We start from the raw sequence: 23,149 nt of genomic DNA on the forward strand, positions 1-23,149 counted from the left end.
CAGTTCGGTTTCAAACCCGGGCTATCGACGGAAACCGCGCTGTGCTGTGCCTCAAGCACGCCGTTCGGTACTACACGGATAGAAAAACGCCGGTCTATGCGTAACGTGTTTCTTAGATTTAACGAAGGCTTTCGATATGGTCTCGTATGAAGTGTTGTGGCACAAGTTGCGTCGTGAGACAGATCTGCCGCCTGAAATAATACAACTTTTTAAGTTTTGGTATGCCAACCAAACAAACTGTGTTAGGTGGGCAGGAGAGTTATCTGACGCATATAGGTTGAATTGCGGTGTTCTTCAGGGGGGGGGGGGGTTAACTTCGCCAAAGCTGTTCAACCTATATGTGAAGTATGTGAACGGATTAATCGGTGAGCTCAGCAATGCCTAGGTCGGTTGTTCAATTGATGGCGTAAGCTTCAATAACATCAGTTATGCTGATGACATGGTGTTGCTGAGTCCATCGATTAGTGCACTAAGCTGCTCGGGATATGTGAGAGGTACGCAGTTGCACATGGGCTCAAGTATAATATAACCAAGAGCGAGCTTCTTGTTTTTAAGCCGCGTGGTGGTACTTGTGAGACAGTACCCCCCGTCTACTTGTACGGCAGTGAGCTCAAACAAGTGTCAGAGTTCAAATACTTGGGCCATTAGGTGACTGCGGACCTCTCAGATGGCATAGACGTGGAAAGGGAGAGACGCTCCATGGCTGTGCGTTGTAATATGCTTGCCCGCAGGTTTGCACGGTGTACAAAAGAAGTCAAAATAAGAGCTTCTACACTTGCAGCCTGTGGGTAAGATATACGCAGAGTACTCTCAACACCTTGAGAGTACAATATAATAATGGGTTTAGGGTACTTTTGGGTCTGCCGCGCTTCTGCAGTGCATCAGATGTTTGCGGAGGCTCGAACTGATGGATTCCAGGCCATAATGCGTAAGCGTACTGCCTCACTGATGCGGCGGTTGCGCGGTAGCTCCAACAGTCTGTTGCGTGTGCTGGCCGAGAGGCTAGACTGCCCGTTCCAACACCACTGGATGCTGTTGCATGTACAGCGGTAGTGTTTGGAATGTGGCAGTCTTCATTATGTAAATAGTTAAATGTGATGTATATTTTTATTTGTAATTTAATGTGTGTTTACTAACATTAGCATATTAAGATTAAGTTAACTGTATTACTAACAAATTATATGGGCATTTGCCTGAAATAAATAAATAAATTGAATTGAAAAAGTTATTTTACATCTCGTGTTTTTGAATCCCTCGCTACGCTCAAGATTCTAACTTAGAATTACTCGCTTCGCTCGTGATTCAATTATAAAATCTTTCGCTTTCTCGGGACTCAAAATAAACACTCGCAAGAAAAACCAACTTTCCCCTCTTGTTGCACAAATAACTATTGTACAACAAGAGAGCAAAGTTTGATATTTCTTCAAGTGCTTACTTTGAGTCAGAGTCCCGTGCAAGCGAAAGATTCTATAATTTAGAATTCATTCAAGTCATTATATAGGTATGTATTAAAAATATAAAGGTATCTAATATTGTTACGGTTATAACACCCCCTGGCACTGACTAAAATAACCGACTTGGTTCCACATTACATCTCAAAACTTTTTTGTAGTAGAAGAACTGCGTTGCGAGACTTGCATCTTTTTACATGTAATGTTTTTGATGGGATCTCATCTCTTTTTGTAGGCAGTCCTTCTTTTCGTGTACTCGTACTCATACCATACTAATACTATGTATACACATATCATAATTATACACATCTTCATTCATACTTACATCGTAAAGGGGCCCACTGACTATCAGTCCGCCGGACGATATCGGCCTGTCAGTTAGAACAAAAATTTGACAGTTCCGAGCAACTGACAGGCCGATATCGTCCGGCGGACTGATAGTCAGTGGGCTCCTTAAAACGTAGTGTACCTATACCCACTAATTGTAGGATCTGCAAACATAACTTTGTTATCGCATATATTTATATAGGATTACAAACTTACTTGTGCAGTTATTAAGTGTTTAAAACGTGACTGATATTGCCGTATTTTTAAGTTTTTATTGACTTAATAAGCTAAAAACTAATTACGTTTCAAATTTGGAGCTTGTGGGTCTGCTAGAAGTACCTTAGAATTATGATGATCGTAAGTGAGTGTGTCAGTGACAAAACCATTGAGCTATTATTACTACATTATACTTCAATGGACAAAACTAAGGATTTTTGACGTGGAATAATTCTTAAACTACATGTTCAAATTACATGTTATTGAGAATATATCTAAATCATGTTATATGCTCTATACGTCATTGAAAATTCAAGGTTCTAGCTTTAGCTATCATAAAATTACACTGATTTAAACTTTCACGATTTTTACTCATTATTATTTACAGAACGTTGAAAATGGCCTGAGTGGCTTCGAGAAAAGGATGGTACGGACGGACGTGCCTCTCTGTTTTGCTCGACTTGGCGGGGGCACTCCCGTGCTCCCAGATAATACTTCATAATTATGACGTTTTCAATCAAAAGGTACCACATTGTCGCTTACCATAAGGACGAAATTGGATTGTATCTTTATACGAATAACGTCAGCGCGTCCTTATGGCAAGCGACAATGTGGTACCTTTTGATTGAAAACGACACAATTTATTAGTAGGTATAAATATGTAAACCTAATAAATTGTGTATTTTCCTGTTGTGGTTCAAAATGTTCTTTTGTGGTGGTAACTAGGTATCTAAATGACTAAACTAAAAAACCGGCCAAGTGCGAGTCGGACTCGCGCACGAAGGTTTCCGTACCATTAAGCAAAAGAACCGGCCTAGTGCGAGTAGGACTCGCGTTCCAAGGGTTCCGTGCATTACACAATTTTATACACGTATTATACATATAAATTCATTATATTGCGGTAACTAGAAATAGACTTGGGGGTTAGTAATATTTAGGAACTGGAGCTATGTAGAATGATGCCCTTAGGCAGCAATACCTTGTTGAGCTATTAGGTGTGTTTTCAGTTTAGACTTGAACCTACTAACAGTCATGCTCTCCCAAATAGGAGGTGGAAGGTTGTTCCAGCATTTCGTGGCAGCATAACGAAAACTGCCACGAAATGCAGCAGTATTGTGCCTTGGGCAAACCAGTCGGGGAACACGTCTAATACGACGCTGGTAGAAGACCATCTTATCATGCAAATATGTGGGTTTCTTGCTGTTGCAAATACCAAATAAGAGTGTGGCAAAATGTAGGGTACGTCGACCATCCATATTTAAAAGCTTGTTCATATTGAGATACGGAGTAATATGGGATCGTGGGGGTATTGGAAAACAAAAACGTGTGCAGGCGTTTTGCAGCCGTTGAACGATTTTCTTAGTACGAGAGAGTAAGCAGTTACCATACACCGTATCCGCGTAGTTAAGCTTGGATAGGATGAGTGTGTCGCACAATTTCACACGCATGTCTACACTAAGATAGTTACGAACCCGGTAAAGGACTGTCAGTCTATAGAAACAGTTTCTGACAGTTTCTAAGATGTGGTTTTCAAAGTGCAGAGAGCTATCCATAAGCAGGCCCAGGTTGCGGGCTTCCGAAACCATCTCCACATGTTTGCCTGAGATATTGACATGAGGATTAGCAGCTGTAATTCGGTTTACTTGTTTTTTTGAGCCCAAAACGAGGAACTTAGATTTCGTCGGGTTAAGTACCAAACTGTTCTTTTCTGACCAACTGTCAATGCGGTGCAGGTCTTCGTTTAGTCTATCGACAGCTTGTTGCATGTCTTCTGGTTTGAATGATATGAAAAGCTGTAGGTCATCGGCATAGATATGGAATTTGCAATGTTTTATGTTATGTACGATATCTGCACTGTAGAGACTATACAACACTGGCCCCAGAATAGAGCCCTGCGGCACCCCTCTAGATACTGGAAGTAATCCTGACGTAACGGTTGAGCCGTCTGTGCCATGCACTTTGACAAATTGCGATCGATTACTCATATAGCTTGCGAACCACTTTATCGAGCTATCACTGAAACCATAATATGCTAATTTAGATAGAAGGGTAGATGTATTGATACAGTCAAACGCACGGGAAAAATCCAATAGGGCCAATATTGTTCCTTTGCCTACATCATGTGAGGACAAGATTTCATCTACCACATCCAGAAGGTATAAGGTGGGTATAATTTTCCTGGTTGTTACTGACTGACAAATTGGTTTGACCAACTATAGGTATTCCTGTCATCTATAGGTAATGAACTATTTTGTGTATTTTTTTCAAAATTTTAGACCCAAGTAGTTTCGGAGATAAGGGTGAAATGGTCTTTTTTGCCTTTTTTCTTGAATAACTTCTAAACTGTTTATCCTATAATTATAAAATATATATATTTGAGATACTCAGAATAAGCTCTTTCATTTGATATGTAACACGATATAGTTTGAAAAACTTTATTTTTTAATTTTCTCATTTACTATAAAAGTGGCTCTCATGTTTAAAATTAATTTATTTACGTTACATGTCCATCTTTGGGTCACAAGCTTACATATGTGTACCATATTTCAACTTAATTGCTCCAGTAATTTCTGAGAAAATAGGCTGTGACAGATGGACAGACAGACAGACGCACGAGTGATCCTGTAAGGGTTCCGTTTTTTCCTTTTGAGGTACGGAGCCCTAAAAACGGCAAAAAATCACGTTTGTTGTATGGGAGCCCCACTTAAATATTTATTTTATGTTTGATTTGGTAGAAAATGACCATGTCAACCAACAGAGCTTTCCCTTAGAAAAAGATTTCTTCACCACATCAGCTGGTAAAGGCCCTCTTGATTGTTTAAAAACTAATGAGAAAGTTGCATTTTATCCACATGTGGGGCAAAGTAATCAGGATGCAAATGTTAAGTTGTTTTCTTATTTTAGCTGGTAGAATTGACTTTTAAATGATGATTTTAAATGATATTTTTTTTATTACGTTCATTTGGATTTGATTTGGTTTGATTTTTTTGGTATTTCATAGTGAGTATTTTCCTCGCGTTGGTGTAGTGAAAAGTTTTGTGTTTCACTCGGAGGCAAAGTTTGTTTGCCCCTCGTGCCTTAAAACTCTCGCAACGCTCGCGATTCCAATTCTTGTACCACTCGCTACGCTCGTGGTTAAATTTTGGGATCTTTCGCTTGCTCGGGTATCAATATTAGCACGAGCGGTTAAACAACAACTTTGCCCCCTTGTAAAACAAATAACTATTTTGTTGTTTTTATATGTAAAGTGAAATAAGAAAGAAGTGGAAAAAAGCTCACAAAACAAAATTAGTTTTCCTTCCAAAAAATCACGTGATTGGCTGTAATTTTAGAATTAGAGTTTTGAATGATTCACGGTTAGTTTCACTAGACTTATATTGACCGGGATATAGACCGTGATTACCTTTTGTATTATTTGTGAGCTCCCGATATTTCGACGCAGTTACATGCATCATGTTCATGGGAGTCACCCGTAATTTTAGAAGTTCTCTGCAGTGTATTCAAGATCGACGTCGATAAGTTTTCAATATTCTGCCGTGAGAAAGTAAAGCTATATGTTAAACTCTACCACTGGCACCCGATGTCACCTACAGTACACATAGTACTTATTCACGGGCCTCTTGTGGCGAAACATGCCATATTGCCAATCGAGAGGAACAAACACTTTAGCCGGTATTGCAGAAACTTTGCAAGAAAGTGTTCCCGCAAAACCTGTAACCTGGACGTGCTTAATCGGTTATTATTAACATCAGATCCGTACATGAGTAGTATCAGAATAAAGGTCCCAAAGAAGATGACGTCGTTCAGTGCAACTGCATTAGAAATGTTGTTACCAAACCAATTTGTTGATGATGAAGAAGAATTATAGACCTGTACCAATAACTTCTGAGGTTATAAGAATATTAATGTTGCTTATTTTTTATATATAGTTTCCAGACCATATACTAAACCTAAAAATAATATTTTGTGTCATCCTAGGTATTTGCTTAGGTAGAAATTTAGGTATTTCTTTTTTCAATCAGCATTCTGTAAAAAAAATATTCGAGACGAAATTCTTTGTTTCCTTGTAAAGGCAAAGTGGCTTCCGACGTACACACGCATTTTGTGTCATTTTCATCCACGGGTATAATGGCATTTAATAAATACCTAATATTGATCCTAAAACGCCTAAAAAAATATTAGAGTCGGTAAGTGAAGTGTTGTACTTTACAGAACATTGTTATATGTTATTCAAACAAATCTGTGTCAAATTCATCCACCGCTTTTATTTAAAAAAAATTTTTTTCTAATTAACACCCTGTATCTGCCACAAAAAAAATTTCATATTATTAAGTTTACGTCTACAATATTATAATACCACATTGAGACATCATTCATAATTTGGGTCATTTTGATCCACGGTTTTTTTACTATCTGGCAAAATAAAACTCAATTGAGCAAGAAGGGCGTGCGCGGGGAAGGGTACCTACGCGGGTGGGGTGCTTATTATACTTGCCGCAATATCAGCTGGCGACTGAGATCTTAATACTATCTCCTTTACCCTTGTTAAGACCAACCAAGAGATGGCATTATGAGCTGTCTCGCCACTTAGTTTTGCGATACAGTGTATTTATTTCATTCGGAGGCATAATTACATTGTCTTATCAATCTTACCGTAGTAGGTATATAAATATAATTAAAAATAAACTGTAGGCTGCACTCCTCATACTGACCAACATTTGTGACGTTCCTAATCAAAAGGTACCACTTTCTCTGACAGGTTATTTGTATAAAGATATAATCAAATTTCGTCTTTATGGTAAACGACAAAGTGGTACCTACCTTTTGATTGAGAATGTCACATCAGCGACTTAAAAATTACTTTTGTTTCGATTTTTAGTAGACTTTTTAAGTTTATTTTAAGACGCAATTTATTGTGATTTTTGTTATGTTTAAGCGTGGCAAGCAACATTAATTACATTGATGATGATGTTCATTACATACAATATTTTTTCATACTATACTGAACTGTCACCCTATACATGAGAATGAACAGCGCCCTCTTGACAATGATCATATATTACTGGTCAGGCTTTAATATGTGTCATAATTTAGTAAAGTCCCCTTTGTGGATTCTAAGTTTCCGAGCTACAGCAGTTTAGTGAAAGCGTTTTTTTTAAATATAAATTAAGGGTTGAATAAAGAGGAAAGAAAATTTGATTATTTTTGCGCTACGACGCACGGTTTAGGAGATACAGCCCTATAAAGTTTTGTTTATTGTTTTTTCTTTTTTTCTTTTTTACATTGTGTTTTTTGTATATTACTTTGGGGTTTCATAAAGGGGAACGAAAATTTAATTATTTTTGCGCTACGACGCATGGTTTAGGAGATCAAGCCCTATAAAAAAAAACTCTTTTTTTTTGCGTTTTTTTTTGTATAAATTAATGGTTACATAAAGGGGACCGAAAAGTTGATTATTTTTGCGCTACGACGCACGGTTTAGGAGATACAGCCCTATATAGATTTTTTTCTTTTTCTTTTTTACATTTTTAAATCTTAATTAAGGGCTTCTTAAGGGGAACGAAAATTTGATTATTTTTCGCTACCATGCACGGTTTAGGAGATACATCCCTAAAGTTTTTTTGTTTTTTTTTTGTTTTTTTTGTCATTGCGTTTTTTGTTATTACTTTGGGGTTTCATAAAAGGGAACGAAAATTTTATTATTTTTGCGCTAAGACGCACGGTTTAGGAGATACAGCCCTAAAATGATTTTTTTCTCTTTTTCTTTTTTGCGTTTTAAAATCTTAATTAGGGGCTTCTTAAAGGGGAACGGATATTGATTATTTTTGCGCTACGATGCACGGTTTAGGAGATACAGCCCTATAAAGTTTTTTTGTTATTATTTTTTTCTTTCTTTTTCTTGTGTTTTTGTATATTATTTTGGGGCTTCATAAAGGGGAACGAAAATTGTATTATTTTTGCGCTACGACGCATGGTTTAGGATATACAGCCCTATAAAGATTTTTTTTTTAAATTTTGCGTTTTTTTAAATATAAATTATGGGTTGCATAAAGGGGAACGAAAATTTTATTGTTTTTGCGGTACCACGCACGGTTTAGGAGATACAGCTCTATAAAGTTTTTTTTTCCTGTTTTTTTTTTTGTTTTTTTTTAAAGTATTAATTACGGGTTTCTTAAAGGGGTTTTTAAAATTATTTTTGCGCTACGACGCATGGTTTAAGAGATACAGCCCTATAATATTTTTTTTTTTAAATTTTGCGTTTTTTTTAAATATAAATTATGGGTTGCATAAAGGGGAACGAAAATTTTATTATTTTTGCGCTACGACGCATGGTTTAGGAGATACAGCCCTATAAAGTTTTTTTTATTGTTTTTTTTTCTTTTTCTCTTTTTTACTTTGTGTTTTTTGTACATTACTTTGGGGTTTCATAAAGGGGAACGAAAATTTTATTATTTTTGCGCTACGACACATGGTTTAGAAGATACAGTCCTATAAAGATTTTTTTTTTAAATTTTGCGTTTTTTTAAATATAAATTATGGGTTGCATAAAGGGGAACGAAAATTTTATTGTTTTTGCGGTACCACGCACGGTTTAGGAGATACAGCTCTATAAAGTTTTTTTTCCTGATTTTTTGTTTTTTTTTTTTAAGTATTAATTACAGGTTTCTTAAAGGGGTTTTTTAAATTATTTTTGCGTTACGACGCATGGTTTAAGAGATACAGCCCTATAATGTTTTTTTTTTTTTAATTTTGCGTTTTTTTTTTAAATATAAATTATGGGTTGCATAAAGGGGAACGAAAATTTTATTATTTTTGCGCTACGACGCATGGTTTAGGAGATACAGCCCTATAAAGATTTATTTTCTAAATTTTGCGTTTTTTTAAATATAAATTATGGGTTGCATACAGGGGAACGAAATTTTTTATTGTTTTTGCGGTACCACGCACGGTTTAGGAGATACAGCTCTATAAAGTTTTTTTTCCTGGTTTTTTTTGTTTTTTTTAGTATTAATTACGGGTTTCTTAAAGGGGTTTTTTTTTAATTATTTTTGCGCTACGACGCATGGTTTAGGAGATACAGCCCTATAATGATTTTTTTTTTAATTTTGCGGTTTTTTTTTTAAATATAAATTATGGGTTGCATAAAGGGGAACGAAAATTTTATTATTTTTGCGCCACCACGCACGGTTTAGGAGATATTATATCTATATATATATATAGCTATAATAGCTCTATAAAGTTTTTTTTCCTGTTTTTTTTTTAAGTTTTAATTAAGGGTTTCTTAAAGGGGAACGAAAATTTGATTATTTTTGTTCTACGATGCACGGTTTAGGAGATGCAGCCCTATAAAGATTTTTTTTGTTGTTTTTTTTTTCATTGTGTTTTTTGTATATTATTTTGGGGTTCCGTAAAGGGGAACGAAAATTTTGTTCTTTTTGCGCTACCACGCACGGTTTAGGAGATATAGCTCTATAAAGATTTTTTCCTGTTTTTTTTGTTTTTTTTTTTAAGTATTAATTAAGGGTTTCTTAAAGGGGAACGAAAAATTGATTTAGGAGATACAGCTAATACAGCCCTATAAAGATTTTGTTTCTTTTTCATTGTATTTTTCATGTATTACTTTTGGGTTACATAAAGGGGAACGAAAATTTTATTATTTTTGCGCTACGACGCATGGTTTAGGAGATACAGTCCTATATTTTTTTTTACAATGCATGTGCTCGAAAAGTGCGTTTCCTACGGAGCCATATCGTGCGGAAAGTACTGCTTTTCCGCACTAGTGCTTTTTGTTTTCAATTTTTTTTTACAGTACATATGGTGCTACTTTCTCGCACTAGTGCGGAAAAGAGCACTTACCGTGCATATGTCGAAAGTTTAAAGGGCCATATGTACTGTAAAACGTACGATACACGTGCGAATAGGTAATTCGCAACTCGTGTCGATTTAAAACACTCCTTTTAATAATTAAACTTATTTGCCATGATATGTTTTTTTATTTACTCGCACAATGCATAGTAAAACATTATATGATATACGTGCGTAAAGATGATTTCCGCACTTGTTGCATAAATAGCAATTTTTTTTATCAAAGAATGAAAGAAAGTCACGGTATTAATAACCAAATTTTACTTTAGTGGTACCTTTTCCCTATCACTGTCACAAATGTATGTGGCGTTCACGTAAACGCGATATTTTTAAGATTTCCCTGCGCAATGTTGCCAGCTCGCTCGCAAATCAAACATGTACTTACAGTTCTTTTGCATAATGGTGACATTGTACAATATCTATAAGTTTTAAATAGGTAAAAGATAATTCGACGCATTCTTTGCTTGCTTGTTGCTTGTTGTTGTGTTGTTTGCGTAACTTCTTTGAATAAGTTGCGTTAATTTGGCGCACAGGCGAAGTAAACATGCGTTGCGTACGGCAAGGTCACGCCGGGGCCCCACCCTGCACGGCCTCCGTTGCCCATTCAGACCGCCCGCTAGCTTCGTTTGAACGCAAATAATATTTTTGTAATATTTGTTTATGCAGTGGATGCAAGTGACACAAATTCATACATCTTATTTATCCCGCATTTCAAATTAATAAGATGTAAACTCTAATATCTTTAATATTCTTTTGTAACGGTGACAGCCTGTTACAACAAAATCATCAAATATCTTATGAAGCTATGCCTTAATAAGACACAAAATCATTTAATGGACCTATTTAAACGATTAAATTCGACCTAAGTAATTTTTTTTAACTCTAATTTTTTTTTGTGTCATTTAGAATATTATGACATAGTATCAGATTGCAGTGGACGTAATTGACACAAACTATGTTTTCACACTAAAAACACTATCCTAAATGCAACACAGTTACATGTTTTCTCTCGAATATTTTTTTCTCCAAGATAATTCAAAATAAAAAATAATTACCACAAAATAACAAATTACTAGAAAAGCAAATTATATATATGACACAAAACAAAATGTAAGATTTACATCTTAACAAAGTATTCATAAGCGAAAACAGAATTGACTTTAATATTTTTATAACCTAGGGGTCAAAATATAGCCAGCGGTACAGGTCTATTAATAGATAATCAGTTGTCCGAGCATGAAAAAGTGGGATTATTCTGTATCATCAGATTAACCTAAATTATATGCAAATTTGATTTTAATAAACATATATATTTTTTTCTATGAATAAGCATATTTTTGGAAAAAAATTGAATTAAATGATTAGGACAAGGTTATTGATGAGATAAGAGTATAAAATATTTTTGCATCGTGTAGGATAATAAATTTTTAATGTCCGTCAACAAACGATAAAGACTCTTAATCTGGAGTCAGATAATAGGTAAGTAAATACGCAATGTATGTCATCCTTTACCGTGTTGTAAACTTTATTGACCTAGCTATCATTTCACACCACCACACCACACCACATCTTCTATATATAAATGCGTGTGTCCTGAGTGTCCTGACTGACTGATTCATTAACGCAGACGAAACTACAAAAGATAGAAAGTAGAAATTTGCACACCAGCCGGCCTAGCCAAGGTGACAATCGCTATCGCTTCGACAACGAAACGCTTTATGTCTCTCTATCACTCTTCCATATTAGTGTGACAGTGACAGTTGCGTTTCGATCGCTACGGGGCGTAAGCGATTGGCATGTTGGCTACGCGGCCTGGTTACATTTATAATGTGTACAAGAGATAAGAAACGATTTTGAGAAATTTAACCCCTACGGAGGATAAAAAGGGGATGAACATTTAGTATGGGGTTCGTTTTATTTTAAGCAAGCCATTTGATATTTCGTAAAAAGATATATTATTAAAATACAAGAAAACTAATTTCAGCGTTTTTGAAAATTCATCCCCTAAGGTGGTGAATAAGGGGTTTAAAGTTTGTATGGAGGTCAAACATTTTTTTGAGTGCGGGACTTGAATCTTTGTATAAAGGCATATTATTAAAATACAAGAAATGTCATTTCAGCGCTTTTAAAAATTCATCGCCTAAAGTGGTTAAAAAGGGGTTGAGAGTTTGTAGGGGTCTTAATTTTATTTTAAGCTAGGTACTTGAAACTTCGTAGAAAGATATGTAATTAAAAGAGAAAAGAACCATTTTTAACATTTTTGAAAATTCAGGTGAAAAAAAAGGGGTTTAAATTTTGTATGGAGATCAAACATTTTTTTGAGTGCGGGACTTGAATCTTTGTATTAAGGCATATTATTGGAATACAAGAAAAGTAATTTCAGCGTTTTTAAATATTCATCCCCCAACAGGTTTAAAAAGGGGTTGAAAGTTTGAATCTATTACAAAATGCTTTGAAACTTCTTAGAAAGGCATTGTATAAGATTATAAAAAAAATATTTCAACGTTCTTAAAAATTCAACCCCTAAGGGGGTTAAAAAGGGATGTAAGTTTATATGTGGTACATGTTTTATTTTAAGCTAGGAACTTGAAACTTGGTAAAAGGGCATTATATTAAAATAGTCGAAAACTGATTTCACCGTTTTTGAAGTTTGTAATCGGGAGCGAACATTTACAATAGTGGACTTGAATATCTTCCAAGAGAGATGAGAGGGATTATACTTATCGAGAACATTTTTTTTTCAGTTAGGGGCTTGAAACTTCGTAGTTTGAAATTTCATGCGTTGTATAATTATTAAGATCGGATCGTGACCCAAAATGGTCCCGCCGGAAGATCAGCGCTGACCTTCGGGTCAGCATTATGCTGAGGCGAGACCATTTCGTGGTAAACTTCAACTCCTACCTATTTTATAAGTTCCTATAGCTTTAGTATACTTTTGTATGTAAGTTTATCACGAATAAAACATTTGATTTGATTTGATTAACAAATGATTAACCGTCCCAACTGATATCTATTGCTGCATAATGTTCTATGCTCACTTATTATTTCAACTTATTAACTAATTATTTCAACAGTTTCACATTAATGCTTGTGGATATTTTCAAAACGTTTTATAATGTACTGTTGTGTTAGACGCCTGCGTATAATATAAATAGGTATTTTGTTTAATCAATATACATATTCCTAAATGCATATCCAGATATATTAAATATGGTTCGCCTGATGTATTATAGCGGACTTTGTAAATTATCGCCCTGAAATTAAGTATGAAGTAACGACAATAGTTATTTATTTTACAGGGGGGCAAAGTTGTTGTTTAACTGCTCGTGCTAATATTGATACCCGAACAAGCGAAAGATTCCAAAATTGAACCACGACCGTAGCGACTGTAGCGATTGGTTCGAAAGTGGAATTTTGAGCGTTGCGAGGGTTTTAAGGCACGTGGGTTAAACAAATTTTGCCACCGAATGAAACACACAATTTTTCACCACACCAAGGCAAGGAAAATACTAACTGTAAAATAAATCAAACAAAATTAAACTGAATCAAATCCAAATGAACATTATTACTTATTTATCATTCAAAATAATTATTTAAAGGTGAAAACCCACCAGCCAGGGCATAAGGAAACAACTCAAAATTAGCATCAGATTACTTTGCCACACATGTGGATAAAACGCAACTTTTGTCATTAGTTTTTGAACAATCAAGAGAGCCTTTACCAGCTGGTGTGGTGAAAACCAATTTGTAATAATTCAACAACCGTAACAACTTAACAAATCATTACACACCTGGATATAAATTTTATGAATCATGGTCATTCAACAATAGGCAAACCGTTTATGCTGTAGGTAATTTAGAAAAAATCATATGTACCTATAGATACATATTTACATTTCGAAATAATACATAAAGAGTAATTTTATTCTTGTATTATAATGTCATGTATTTAGGTGATCGAGCAGTTAGGGCGTAGATATATTGAAAATGTCTCTTTGCCCTTTTGCAAAAAGCCCCTTCTCTATGTAAGAAGCCGACGGTGCTGAAAGTGGGTTTAGTTTACGTAAGTAGGTACTCGGATGTTTTACGCGTGCTTGACTTTACAATTTTGATGGTAGAAAACGGAAACAAGTATATTATATTATGATGTATATATAAGCTCATTTTTCCTAGTTGAAACTAGTTGTACATGGTTATACGTAACGTTTTGGTGAAAACGCGTTGTTATTTAACCTTTTCGCCGCCACGTCAATAAACTGGCATCAACGCCAAGTCAAAAATTGCAATTGAACAATAATACGACATGGAACAAGGTTCTATGTGAAACCTAAGTATAGCTATAGTTAAAGTTGTTTACGATTATGTTATGTACAAATGCCATAAACCTTTTAGAAACAATGTCTCGCGTTTGGAAGTTTATTCGCAAACGTATCATCTGTTTTACAAAATATCAGCGTAGATCCGTTGAAAAAAATGCAAACAAAGTATGAGTTTAAGAACTTAGATCTATTTCCAAATATATTAGCAATATACATATCTGACCTAATTTTGTACTAAGTCGATCACTTTGCTGTTGAAATAATCGAGATTAAAATTATTTGTAATGTAAATGAAAGAGAAACGAAAAATCCGCCGCTTCGAGCAAGATTCGAACTCGTGACCTTCTGAACCACCAGCCCAGTCGCTCTAACCCCTCTGACAGACTGACACTACGTTAAGGGCCCTCCACACCACACTCCTGCGCGAGTCGCGGCGCGAAGCCGCGAACGCGAGTCTGGAGTCTAGTTCGTAATCAGCGAAATCGACTCCAGTCACTCCACACTCGCGTTCGCGGCTTCGCGCCGCGTAGTCTGGAGCGCGCTTTACGTGCATGTCGTGTACACACAACAACATTGATGGAAAGATTAACCGGGGCCGAAGAGGCTCAGTTAGTTAGAGCTACCGAATTAAAATTATGATTTATAGTCAACCGTTAAAAATTGTACAATCGGGGACATTCGCGGTGAACCACCTTAAGGGCAAAAATCGTTTAAACGTCTTGCAGGCGGTTAGGCGATAACATAAAAGTGATAACCAATAGCATGGCACTTAAAAATGTAGGTGTTGAAAAAAAAGGTTAGCTCACGTAAAGTTTATTGCCGTCTATTGTTTTTGTGACGGCCGGCATTTGCAAACTAAGATAAGGAATCTAAAATGCATCCTAATTGGTTATCTTTATGGGGAGGCGAAACTTAGATTAGAACTAAATTATACCCAACGTTGAAGAAAATGAATAGAATGATTTTCTAAATTAGATGATTTTTAGGGTTCCGTACCCAAAGGGTAAAAATGGGACCCTATTACTAAGACTTCGATGTCTGTCTGTCTGTCTGTCCGTCTGTCACCAGGCTGTATCTCATGATAGCCAGTCTCCCGTGATAGCCAGACAGTTGAAATTTTCACAGATGATGTATTGCTGTTGCCGCTATGACAACAAATACAAAAACAGAATAAAATAAATATTTAAGTGGGGCTCCCATACAACAAACGTGATTTTTTTGCTGTTTTTTTGCGTAATGGTACGAAACCCTTCGTGCGCGAGTCCGACTCGCACTTGGCCGGTTTTTTTAAATAAAATGGTTCAAGTCTCCCTCCTGGGCATTTCTCCCGGATTTCCCTAACCGACGACAGCCTTTAAATTTATTCCGTGGTATTCCATGTTTTAGTAAAGGTAAATACATTGACTTACTTATATATATATTATCTACTTCTTAAACTTAGCGGGCCTTACAGGCACTACGAAGTAGGCCAGTAAATTGGTGCGCAAATGGCGTTTGTGCACATTACGTCGGTGGTGTTGGCTCGGGCGTTGTAAGAACATTATATATGTACGGGGCGTACGGGCCTATCTTTACTTGTGAAATCTTTGGGTAAATAAGGATAATAAATTATAAAACCAGATTTCCAAATTGGCTCAAATAATCGCAATTTATTAGGTATTACTTGGTATTACGGTGTACACTCAACTGCAAAAGTGTACAATGGAATTCATTCATAAAGTGGGTATTAGGCCAAGCAATAAGAAGGTATAGAGGGAAATGTTAGAAACACAATTTTTGACTCCGTAACTTTGTTTGGACTAGACGCATAGTTTCCGAGATATAATCAAAAAACCGAAAAACTGAACCTTCAAACTCTCCTCTCCCCTCCGGCACTAGAGTTACGGGCGGGGACTTTTGATATGTTCACCTCCTCTAGTCCAAACAAAGCTACGAAGTCAAAAATTGTGTTCCCAGCATTTCCCTACATAATTTTTTGTGAGCTTTTATTTCCTGGCCTATATGCACAATCTGCTGTCAAGTTTTTGTCATATATAGCAGTAGGTAGACCCAACGATTTATCAAATCACAAAATGCAATGTTTAGTAAATAAGATATTTGTTAAAACCACACAAATACCTGTCTCTTTTCGTCTGCAGTTTGTTTATTTCAGTAAGGAATTTGAAAACACTGAAAACAATCTGTATTCGAGAAGTAAGTACAAGTCAATGGAAATTATATTTAAGTACCTGCCTACCTACTCATGTTTGATAAGTGGCTCCGAATAGAAAATATCGATTACGTTGCGTCACGCTCATATGGCAAAACCTAGCCTGCCAACGTATACATACAGTGCTCAATGCACTCTCCTATTTAATCAAATAGGTACCCAAATTGCTGCAATAGTAGTATAGGTATAACTATTTATTATAAGAATAATAACACGAACTTTTTTCACTAGTGTAACTATACTTACTTATTAATTAAGGATATAATACGATAAAGTCGGTACCTACTGCCGGTATGCACCTAACATAGGAACGAAACGTTTGTTTGTTTTGTGTCATTTACACTATAGGTATATGCATTAGGTACAATATAATGTTTAGCTTTTTATGTGTACCTATAAAGATGTACCTAATTTATGTGTGTTTTTGTGATTGGCCGACTAATAGTGGCAGTAAATAGGTACCTGCTTTATTGGGAGTTTAGTGAGTAGGTATAAACTATATAAAGACTCTTGTGAAGTATGTACCTATATACTACAATCTGAGACATTGTATCTGAGATTATAATAGGTATAACAACGATTTTTATGGATAATTACTTATTAATAATATAAATACTTACTAAGTAATCATGCAATAAATAAACAGCAGCATAAGCAAGTGAAAGTGCAGGGTAAGTATATAGGTACCTATTGAGTTTTTCAAGATGTAACTACTACCCAATGTAGGTACTAGGTATAACTGCACTCATCCAAGGGATGGTTTTTAAGTAATTTTAACCCTTTAATTACGGGAAAGTATGAATGTACTACGGATCTTATTTACATTTTGTACAACGTTTATTTTTAGAGTGTGTTTATGACTAAAATCTGTGGAATAAGCTAAGCATGGACATATCACAGCATGAGATTATTATCAATAGACCTGCGTTTTTTTGGCATGCAAAATCTAATGCAAATTGAAATCCTTAAATGAAAATAGGTAGACACATATATGGTTTTGGAAATTATGTCGCGGTAGGAATACCTACCCCGATGTTTTCTCATGCTTCCACGGACCTCAAAGAGCTGTCACATTTTGACACAAGTTGCATAAGATATAGGTAGGTATTAATGATTTAATAAAGTGCGTATCTATATCTACCCACCCACCGTGCAAAACATGGGAAGGTATGTATTTGTCTTTGGTCTTCTGTATAGATGGGTAACGAATTCTAGTAATACCTATAGCTACTTTATACTTACATGTTTATTGAACATTCATCAAAATCGTTTCAGTGATTGATTGAATGATTTTTAATCAAAACAAGCACAGCCTTGCGGATTATTTATTTACTTACATGATTGTACGCTTCAGCTATTTCAGCCACTGATAATGTAAATTGTATTAGATCGGCGCTCTGGGTTCTGGCTTCTTTAGTGATTATTTCTGTAAAATATTGTTCACAAAAAAATGTGCGGCACTGTTGAGGGTCCGGGTATCACCCGTAGAGGTGCATCACGTTTGCGCGTCAATAAGGAGACGGCGGCGCGCGCTCGTGGCGAGTTCGGTCGGGCTATTGGTTGGCTGGTTGACGGCGCGACGGCTCGGGCCGCGCGGCCACAACGTCGGCAGGGCTGCGCGCGCAGGCTGTCGCACCACGGCCGCCGCCTGCAATGACGGCACTATTATATACGCACACACAAACACTTTTCGCCGCCTTGCTGATTGGAAAGCTAAGAGCATCATATAAACTTGGTCACATAATATAATAGTCTCCCTAACCACATTAATTACGTCCGTGTCCGTTAACATTTTCTTATCAACTGACTAAAATGACGGTTTAGTTTACTAATTTCGTTTAGTCGAAAATTTATCGGACGATATGGTAAAATCAATATTCGACTATATAAGTACATATATATAATTTTTAAGAAAAAAAACCGACTTCCATGTGGGATGCCGGTGAAAGATTATTGTTGATGGTGCACGATTCCATACAATGAAATGATAAATACAGCATCTTTTGCCTAATTACGTATCCTTATGCCGAAGGAGGTAAAACCACCCACTTTTGTAGTAGCATTTTGTTTCTGTGAGGATCGCAGTTCTAACCTAACCCATTTTGCTGATAGCAGTTCGGTTCTGTGAGGATCGCAGTTCAAACCTGGGTTAGGTTAGGTTAGGTTAGCACTTTTATAGTAGCATTTCCGGGTCCGGGTCTGGGTTCGGGTCCGGGTCCTGGACCAGGTCTAAGTCCGGGTACAGGTTAAGGTCCAGGACCATGTCCAGATCCGGGTCCGTGTCTGGGTCCAAGTTCGGTCCGGGTCCGAGTCCGAGTCGGGGTCCGGGTTCGAGTCCGGGTCTAGAACTGGTTCCAGGTCCTTGTCCAGACCCGGGTCTTGGTCCGAGCCCGGGTCCGGGTCCGTAACGAAGAGGACAAATCACCACACGTGAACTATGTGTCATTGAAGAGTTCCATTCTGATGCTCATCGGCAGTTCCACTTCATCAAATGTCACTTCTTTAAATGCGAATGCTGGATTTGTTGATGAAAATACAAAAATCACTATATGTATGCCTTTTACATTTGAGGAGTTCCCTCGATTCCAAGAATCCCATCATCAGAACTCAAGCTTGACAAAAATGCGTCTTGAAAACCTAACTTCAAACTTGCTTAACAAACATAACGAAGAGGACAAATCGCCAAACGTGAACTACGCGTCGTTCAAGAGTTCCATTCTGATCATCATCAGCAGTTCCACTTCATCAAATGTCAAGTTTTTTAATGTAAATGCTTGATTTGTTGATGAAAATAAGTACTAAAAAAACTATATGTATGCCTTTAACATTTGAGGAGTTCCCTCGATTTCTCATGGATCCCATCATCAGAACTGCGTTTTGACAAAAACGGGACCAATCTGTATGTAGGTATATACTTACAATCAAAAAAAGAATTTTCATAATCGGTCCGCGGGCTAAGTCTAATGCAAATCTAAAGCACGGTCGCATTTTTATCGCCTTTCTGTCACGTTCTAACAAGTATGTCAGTGCGAAAGTGACAGGCATAGTGACAGACGATAAAAATGCAACCATGCTGCCACCGCAGAAATGACGGAGATATGGAGTAACAAACATAAAAAAAACACAACCGAATTGAGGACCTCCTTTTGAGATTTGGAAGTCGGTTAAAAAAGAGGGAGTGTTCTACGAGTAGGTATCAACTAAAGTTTAGATAGGTACATATATGATTTAAAATTAAACCTCGTGGTCATGACATGATATCGCTGGACGGCACCCATTTGTCGATGGAGTTATTGTATTTGCGTAATAAAGATAAATAGCTCCATTTTATCAAAGTTTAGTTATCCGGCCGCATATCAATGCGCCGTGCATTGCATGCACACGGAATAAGCTAACCGCTCTGAACATTTCACTCAACGGCCGAACGTGGGGCATCTTATTCTATTCATGATTTTGAATTATAAATGTTATTTGGCACAAAATAAGTGTTTTTCCAAGCGTATTAAATAACAAGCGAAATAAGCGGTCGGCAGTGTAAACATATATATTCTATGATCAGATGAGATGAACGCTTTTTCCTTCAATAAAATCATTTTTAAGTAGTATTATATTTTTATCGTTTGAATGATGTAGAAACGTCTCCGAGCTGTCACTCACGCGCGAAATGGGATCCGACATCCAACTGATCCAACTAAAGAAAACAATAACATCACATAAACAAAGCATGTTTTGACGACCGGTCTGGCCTAGTGGGTAGGGTAGTGACCCTGCCTATGAAGCCGATGGTCCTGGGTTCGAATCCCGGTAGGGGCATTTATTTGTGTGATGCTGATGACTGATGAGCACAGATAATTGTTCCCGAGCCATGGATGTTAAAAACTGGTTTTTTTAACCTTATTATGAGACATTACCCGGGTTAATGAAATTGATGAGATAGGTACTTATGCTGATTCGCTATTCTGACGACCCGTCTCTTGAATTATTTTCGCTAAGGATGGCAATAGCACCTGTCAGAAAAAATAGATAAGTATCATTATAATGGTGAGATACCTACTTACATTTTTAACCGACTTCAAGATTTCAAAGGAAGAGGTTCTCAATTTTGAACATTCTTTTTTTGATTGTAAGTATATACATACAGATTGGTCCCGTTTTTGTCAAAAAGCAGTTCTGATGATGGGATCCATGAGGAATCGAGGGAACTCCTCAAATGTTAAAGGCATACATATAGTGATTTTAGTATTTTCATCAATGAATCAAGCACTTACATTTAAAAAAGTGACATTTGATGAAGTGGAACTGCTGATGATGATCAGAACGGAACTCGTCAATGACGCATAGTTCACGTTTAACAATTTGTCCTCTTCGTTATGTTTGTTAAGCAAGTTAGGTTTTCAAAAAACATTTTTGTAAAGCTAGAGTTCTGATGATGGGATCCATGAGGAATCGAGGGAACTTCTCAAATGTGAAAGGCATACATATAGTGATTTTTGTATTTTTATCAACAAATCCAGCATTTACATTAAAAAAAATGACATTTGATGAAGTGGAACTGCTGATGATGATCAGAATGGAACTCTTCAATGACACATAGTTCACGTTTGGCGATTTGTTCTCTTCCTTATGGACCCAGACCCAAACTTGGACCCGGACCCGGGTCTGGACATGGACCCCAACTCGGACCCGGACCCGGACCGAACTCTGACCCAAACTTGGACCCGGACAGCCGGACACGGACCCGGACTCGGATCCGGACCCAGACCCGGAAATGCTACTAGAAAAGTGGGTTAGGTAGGTGGGTGGGTTTTGAACTCCGATTTTCACAGAACAGAACTGCTATCAGAAAAGTAGGTTAGGTTAGGTTAGAGCTGTGACCCTTACAGAAACGAAATGCTATCAGAAAAGTAGGTTAGGTTAGGTTAGAACTGCGACCCTTACAAAAACGAAATGCTACTAGAAAAGTGGGTGGTTTTACCTCCTTTTCTACATAATTAGGCAAAAGATGCTGTCTTCTTCATTTCATTGTCTGGAATCTTAGAGTGCACCATCAACAATAAGTGAACTTTCAGCGGCATCCCCCATTGAAGTCGGTTTTTTTTTCTTAAAAATTATATTGTGTCATTCCGTTCTTTTGTAGAGTCGGACATAAATAAATATTATAGGGACATTCCTACACAAATTGACCAAGTCCCACGTAAGCTCATTAAGGCTTGTGATGTGGGTACTCCGACAACGATATGGGGTCGTCCAGAAATCATGTGATCGTTTAGAGGCGGGTTGGGGGTAAGAAAAATATCACGAATGATCACGATGGGGGAGGGGGGCCAAATATGATCACATGATTTCTGGACGACCCCATATCGTTGTCTGAGTACCCACATCACAAGCCAAATTGGGTCTCTATTGTTTGACATAATTATTGAAAGTCATAATGTAATGATTGTCATATTATCATTAGTTATAATTTGATTTTTCTCAGAAACGCGTAACTTTTCAGGATTGCCATAAAACAAACCTAACCTAACCTATCTATAGGCACAGAATAAGTAATAGTACCTATAGGATAACATTGACAATCATTACATTATGACTTTCAATAATTATGTCAAACAAAGGGACCCAATTTGGCTTGTGATGTGGGTACTCAGACAACGATATGGGGTCGTCCAGAAATCATGTGATCATATTTAGCCCCCCTCCCCCATCGTGATCATTCGTGATATTTTTCTTACCCCCAACCCGCCTCTAAACGATCACATGATTTCTGGACGACCCCATATCGTTGTCGGAGTACCCACATCACAAGCCTTAATGAGCTTACGTGGGACTTGGTCAATTTGTGTAAGAATGTCTCTATAATATTTGTTTATGTCCGACTCTACAAAAGAACGGAATGACAATATAATTTTTAAGAAAAAAAAAACCGACTTCAATGGGGGATGCCGCTGAAAGTTCACTTATTGTTGATGGTGCACTCTAAGATTCCAGACAATGAAATGAAGAAGACAGCATCTTTTGCCTAATTATGTAGAAAAGGAGTATAACCACCCACTTTTCTAGTAGCATTTCGTTTTTGTACTTCCGCCTTATTGAGCTTCCGCCTTACGTGGGACTTGGTCAATTTGTGTAAGAATGTCCCTATAATATTTATTTATGTCCGACGCTACAAAAGAACGGAATGAAACAATAAAATGTAAGTAGGTAGCTCATCCTTATAATGTACTTATATCTATTTTTTCTGACGGGTGCCATTGCCATCCTTAGCGAAAATAATTTAAGAGACGGGTTGTCATAATAACGAATCAGCATAAGTACCTATCTCATCAATTTCATTAACCCGGCTAATGTCTCATAATAAGGTTAAAAAGCCAGTTTTTACACTGCCCAAAAAAAGGAGTGTTTGTAATACTAATAAGTATATTAGGTATCTTTTTTTTCTATCAAATATAATACGGGCCGCCTGATGGTAAGTGGTCGCTGCAGGCCATGAACGCCTGCATCAACTCCAGTGGTGTTACATGCGCGTTGCCGACTCTTCAAAGACACTCCTTTTTAGCCTTCCGGAACATAATGTTGAATCTCAAAATGTTGAATTCTCAACTTAACTAGCGGGGCTCCTATTTCTGGGCGGTTTGCCCTTCGGGCATCTGAAGCTACCTAACCTACCTACGCTTTTTTCCCCAAAGTGTAATGTTTTCACGGATATCATTCAATAGGTAGGTTAGGTTCGTTAGGTAGCTTCAGATGCCCGAAGGTTGCCC

General features: G+C 36.9%; 1 protein-coding gene across 1 annotated transcript in view; it reads right to left on the bottom strand.

Moving 5' to 3' along the window:
• The window catches only part of LOC134740682 (glycoprotein 3-alpha-L-fucosyltransferase A-like), a 74,245-nt gene extending 56,205 nt beyond the window's left edge, over window positions 1-18,040 (bottom strand). Inside the window, exon 1 of the mRNA XM_063673241.1 lies at window positions 17,726-18,040. The gene's annotated coding sequence lies outside the window, so the exon portion shown is untranslated. The remainder of the gene's footprint in view (window positions 1-17,725) is intronic.
• Window positions 18,041-23,149: the final 5,109 nt, after the last annotated feature.

The sequence above is a fragment of the Cydia strobilella genome, chromosome 1 (assembly GCF_947568885.1).
Source record: "Cydia strobilella chromosome 1, ilCydStro3.1, whole genome shotgun sequence".
NCBI classification, from domain to species: domain Eukaryota; kingdom Metazoa; phylum Arthropoda; class Insecta; order Lepidoptera; family Tortricidae; genus Cydia; species Cydia strobilella.